Here is a 6140-nt window from a genome sequence, read left to right on the forward strand (position 1 = left end):
CACAACACTCCCTCCCTCACTCACCCACACACCCTCCCACACAAACGCTCACACACTCCCTCCCTCACGCTCGCCCACACACTCCCTCCCTCACTCACCCACACACCCTCCCACACAAACGCTCACACACTCCCTCCCTCACACTCGCCCACACACTCCCTCCCTCACTCACCCACACACCCTCCCACACACTCGCCCACACACTCCCTCACACTCGCCCACGCACTACCTCACACTCGCCCACACGCTCCCTCCCTCACACTCGCCCACACGCTCCCTCCCTCACACTCACCCACACACTACCTCACACTCGCCCACGCACTACCTCACACTCGCCCACACGCTCCCTCCCTCACACTCGCCCACACGCTCCCTCCCTCACACTCGCCCACACGCTCCCTCACACTCGCCCACGCACTACCTCACACTCGCCCACACGCTCCCTCCCTCACACTCACCCACACACTACCTCACACTCGCCCACACGCTCCCTCCCTCACACTCGCCCACGCACTACCTCACACTCGCCCACGCACTACCTCACACTCGCCCACACGCTCCCTCCCTCACACTCGCCCACACTCCCTCCCTCACACTCGCCCACACTCCCTCCCTCACACTCGCCCACACTCCCTCCCTCACACTCGCCCACGCACTACCTCACACTCGCCCACACGCTCCCTCCCTCACACTCGCCCACGCACTACCTCACACTCGCCCACGCACTACCTCACACTCGCCCACACGCTCCCTCCCTCACACTCGCCCACACGCTCCCTCCCTCACACTCGCCCACACACTCCCTCCCTCACACTCGCCCACACACTCCCTCCCTCACGCTCGCCCACACACACCCTCCCTCACTCACCCACACACCCTCCCTCACACTCGCCCACACACTCCCTCCCTCACGCTCGGCCACACACTCGCTCCCTCACGCTCGCCCACACACACCCTCCCTCACTCACCCACACACCCTCCCTCACACTCGCCCACACACTCCCTCCCTCACGCTCGGCCACACACTCGCTCCCTCACGCTTGCCCACACACTCCCTCCCTCACGCTCGCCCACACACTCCCTCCCTCACACTCGCCCACGCACTACCTCACACTCGCCCACACGCTCCCTCCCTCACACTCGCCCACGCACTACCTCACACTCGCCCACGCACTACCTCACACTCGCCCACACGCTCCCTCCCTCACACTCGCCCACACGCTCCCTCCCTCACACTCGCCCACACACTCCCTCCCTCACACTCGCCCACACACTCCCTCCCTCACGCTCGCCCACACACACCCTCCCTCACACTCGCCCACACACTCCCTCCCTCACACTCACCCACACTCGCCCACACACTCCCTCCCTCAACTCGCCCACACACTCCCTCACAGTCGCCCACACACTCCCTCCCTCACACTCACCCACACTCGCCCACACACTCCCTCCCTCACACACGCCCACACTCCCTGTCTCACTCACCCACACACCCCTTGCACACTCCCTCAACACTCCCCCCACACGCTCACACTCACCACCACACTCACCCACTCCCTCACACTCACCCACACATTCGCCCACACCCCAACACTCACCCTCACCCACACACTTGCTCACACACCCCTCACACACTCCCTCACACCTCACACACTCACCCACATACCCCCCACACCACCATCACCCCCACACTCCCTCACACTCACATTCACTCACCTGCACACATGCTCCCTCACATACCGTCTCCCACACTGACCCTCTTACACACTCACTCACACAGCCCCTCCCTCATTCACACTCCCGTTGCCCCAGGCCTGTGCCCCGGGGGCAGGGCGTCCCCACCTCACCCCTGTGCTAGAGCGAGGGGGGCTGGGTGGCCTCTTAGCGCCCCTCTGTCTACCCTTGTTCACTCTACAGACGCCTGCGAACCGTCTGGCTTGGGGCCCGGGGCCAGGCGGGGGACAGGGGTGTCCCTCTGGGGAGTCCGGCCCGCTCCCAAAGTAGCGCTGAGGTGGCGGGGCGTGAGCCCCCCCCCCCCCCCCGCCAGGGTGGTGGTTCAAGGGGCCGCCGCGCAAGGCCCACCCTCCCCCCACCCGGAACTGGGGGTGGAGGTGGGGGGTGGAGGGAAGGGGCTGGGCCCCCCCGCGGGTGACAGGCTCCGCCCCCAGGGACCTCTCTGGGAGGCCCTCGCCCGGCACCCCTGCGGCGGCTGGAGTTGCGGGGGCCTAGCCAGGTGGCGCACGGGGGTCCACAGGACAGAGGGGGGACAGGGGACAGGCGGCCCCTGACAGCTGGGCGGGCGGCCCGGGCAGGTGGCCGCCGGATGCCCCCCGCCCCCTGCCTGGAGGTGAGGCCGGACCGCTCGGACCGGGTCGCTGCCGAGGCTGGAGGAGGCTCGGGCCGGCCCAATGGCTCCCCCTGCAGGCCGCCTGGCCCCGCGGCGCTCTCCCAGCCTTCACGGCCCCGGGCAGAGAGCGTGAGGGCCCCGTCGTGAGCCGGGGACGGGGCGGCGCAGGGGTCCCGGGAATGGGGCCCTGCAGACGCTGGGGCCAGGGTGCGTGGGGCCGTCCGCACACGTGCAGCCCCCTCCTGGCATGCTCTCCACCGCGCGGACGGTGCCCCCCGCGTCTTAAGCACACCCCAGCAGGGTCGCCCAAAGACGGCCTCGGCTGAGTCAGGACCCCCCCCTCCCTGGTCCCATGCAGCCCCCTCGGCCCCGCTCCCGGTTCCTAAGTGGTGTGGTGGCTTGCTGGCCCCCGCCCGCCCGGACCTCCCAACAGGACACAAGTGACAGGAGCCCAGGCCCTCCCACCCCTCGCCCCTCCCCCCGGCGGCCCGAGGGGCCGGTGAGGGGGCTCGGAGCCTGGGTTTGCACGCCGGTCACACAGGCGCACGTGGCACGTGACCTGGTCTTTCCCAGAGGGCAGGGTGGCACAGGTGGGCGGCCAGCTCAAAGAAGGACCTTTGGGGCCCCCGCTCGGCCACGTGGAAGTCCTCATTCCCTTCGAGGGGCCAAGGAGAGTTTGGGGCTCAGCCTGGGCGGGGGGGGGGGGGGGGGGGCAGCCGTGAGGGGAGGCGGCGCTCGACTCCAGGGGGCGGCGGGGACAGTGCCTCCGCTCCTCCCCCTCCCCCTCCCCCATGGGAACCGAGCCACGTGGCGGCCCCTGGCCAGGGCGCCCACATGTGCCTGGCCCGACGGACCCTCCCGGAGGGGTGTGGACGCGGCAGCTGCGGGGTCACAGGCGGGGCGGTGGGCGGGCCTCGGGCTGGGCAGCCGGTCGGCCGGAGGCTCGCTCGCTCGCTCGCTCGCTCTCTCGGGCCGCCCTCAGTAGAGCCCACGGGCTGCGGCTTACACGACGGACACTTCGTTCTCGCGGTCCTGGAGGCTGGAGCCAAGAAGGTGGCCTGCAGACGGCCGCCTTCTCGCCGCGTCCTCACACCGAGGACAGAGACACCTGTCCCCTCTCCCCCTCTTCCGTGAGGACACTGGCGCCACCCCGGGGCCCCACCCTCATGACCTCATCTAACCTCATCCGCCCCAGAGGGCCCCCTCCTCCACATAGGGGCTTGGGGGACGCAAACAGTTCAAAGGAGTGGGATTCTAGTGCAGGCTGGGGGGTCCGGGCCACCACAGCAGGGGCTCTCACCTCCGTGCCCCGGGAAGCCGGGGCGGCCCTGCGCCCGGGAGGCGGCCCCGGCGGTGCCCGGTCCACGAGACCTCTGTGGCTGCCGCCGCTGCCTTGCTGACACGACTTCCCTCCTGCTCGGCACCGGGGACTTGGAGGCAGCGCCCCAGGACGGCTCCCCATCTGCCCACGTCCCCGTCCGGGCAGGAGGCCCCCGGGGCGCCGTGGGTATCACGCGCGGGGAGCACAGGGGTGCGGAAGCTCAGCCCCGCCGCTGCGTGCCTGGCCCGGCCGCGTTTCCCCGGGCGAGCCCGGTGCCAGGCCTGCCTGGCCTCGCAGCCCAGAGCGAACTCCGGCTCCAGCATAAACACCCATTCAGCCGCACAAGGCCCCTTTGTCCCGAAGAGAGCTTCCTGGCCCAGGATGCTGCCTGGCGGCCCGTGTCCTCAGCACGGCCAGCTGCCCCAAGTGGCCTTCTCTGGGCAGACTCCCGGCCCGGCTCAGAGAGGCCCCGGCGGGGGTCAGGGCCCCCGTGGCGGCGCGCAGAGCGGCCAGAGAGGCCGGGCGGGCTGCGCCGGCCGAGGCCCTGCCACCACAGACCCCTCAGCGGCCCTGAGCCTGCAGAGAGCGACGGGAGCCTCGCGGCCACGTGGCCACCCCTGCCCCCTCGGCCGCACGCGCCCGTGGGTGGGTGATGACACTGAGGAGAAGCAGCTGGTGAGCCTAAAGGCGCTCGCCCCCCTGCCATCCCTGTCCCCCGCAGAAGAGTGGCGTCTGCCGCCCGTGCCCCGCCTGGCCTCTTCCCTGCCAACGGCCCTTGGTCCCCGTGGCTCTCAGTAGGCTCTTGAAACTCCTCCTGGGAGGGAGAGAAGAGTGGAGTCCTCGTGCAGGGGAGGGGTGGGATGGGGCAGGATCTCGTGCAGGGGCAGGTGGAGGGGGTGGACAGGGTTAGGGCTGACGGGGGTGGGGGACTGTACGCCGAGAGCAGAAGCCTGGGTCATTCGGGGGAAGGGGCCGGTATGACAAGGGGGGCCCAGAGAGCGGCTTCGGGGCTCAGGCGGGCCCCTGATCCTCGCCCACACCTCCTGCAACACCCACATCTGCTCTTAAGGAGACGCCTTCCAGGGGCCGAGCCCCCCTAAACTGAGCACTGGGCAGGGCCAGCGAGAGGCTCCCAGACGGACCTGGTCGGGGCCAGGGAAGGTGGCTTTGAGGCAGGCGGTGACGGCCACGGGCAGCCTCCTGCCGGCCAGAGCCCGGAGCAGGTTCTGGAGGACAGGAGAGTGCGGAAGGAACCCCCGGCGGCCACAGCCAGGTGAGAGCCCTGGAGCCTGGGGCAGAGTGGCCCCTCGGTCCCTGCCCCCAGCCCGGCCTTCGTCCCAGAGCCGGGCACTTTCCTGCACACGCTCTGAGAACAAACGGGTCCTCCGCGTAAGGAGTCCTGGCCCCTCAGTCACCTCCTACCCCAGGCCTCGGGCCCTGGCCCGGGCAGCAACCTCTGGTGGTGGCCGGCAGGTCACTGCTGCCCGCCCTCAGGTCCGTTCCGGGGAGGGTCCTCGCCAGCCTGAGTCGCAGCTGGGTGCAGGGCACAGAGACGCTCAGAGGCCTTCCGGCCGGGCAGGCCTCGGGCTGGGTCTCTGTGTCGGGACGCCCGCTCGCTGTTCACGAGAGAAAATGCCCCTTCGTGGGCAGTTCCTCCAGGCCTGGGCATGAGCGTCTCCTTGCCCGTGTCCGGCTGCGGGTCTCCTCGCCTGGGCCCTGTGCCCGCTTGAGGACGGGGCGTTCTGGGCCTGGCAGCACCGGCGCCAGCTGGGACCAGGTCACGACTGTGGGTCCTCAGCCTGCCCAGACCTACCAAGTCAGGCGCCAAGGAGGCGTTGTGCCGCCGGCTGGTTGTGGGGATCGTGGTGTTAGGGACACGGCTCCGGGGCACTCAAGTCACGTATCAGCGGCCCTGGAGACCGGTGTCCGGCCAGTTCTCCGCCCGTCGACGTCCAGGGACCGGGGTCCCCTGATGCCCCTGCAGGCCCGGCTGCCGCCCGGTTCAGAAAGGCTCCTGGGGGCTGCTTTGAGCCCCACTCTGTGTCCCACCCCGAGAACCCCCCTCTCGGGCCCATCCCCTTGCCGTGTGGTCAGCGAGCAGGTAGGGGAAGGACGCGGGGAAGGTCCGTGCTCAGGCCAACGTCCGAGGGTTCAGAGGGCCCTCCCCTGGGACAGCCTGGGGGCCGGAGGGGTGAGGGACTCGGACACCGTGGCTTCGCCAGTTACAGAGGTCTGCTCCGGGGGCGGGGGGGTGGGGGGGGGGGTGTCCAGGAGGCGGCGCTCGCAGAACCGGCCCGGGGGGGGCCGTGGGCTCCAGCCCAGGAAACCTGCCTTCTAGCAGATGTCTGTCAACTGCACTAGAGTGCCCGTGACCCCTGGCCAGAGTTCCATCCGCAGGGACGGCGGTCTCGCGAGGGACACAGGCTGACCGTCACCCAGGCCGTCGACAGTTTGCTTTTCCACACGAGAACC

Source organism: Panthera pardus, unplaced genomic scaffold (genome assembly GCF_024362965.1).
Source record: "Panthera pardus isolate Hobbes unplaced genomic scaffold, ASM2436296v1 HiC_scaffold_13, whole genome shotgun sequence".
NCBI lineage: Eukaryota > Metazoa > Chordata > Mammalia > Carnivora > Felidae > Panthera > Panthera pardus.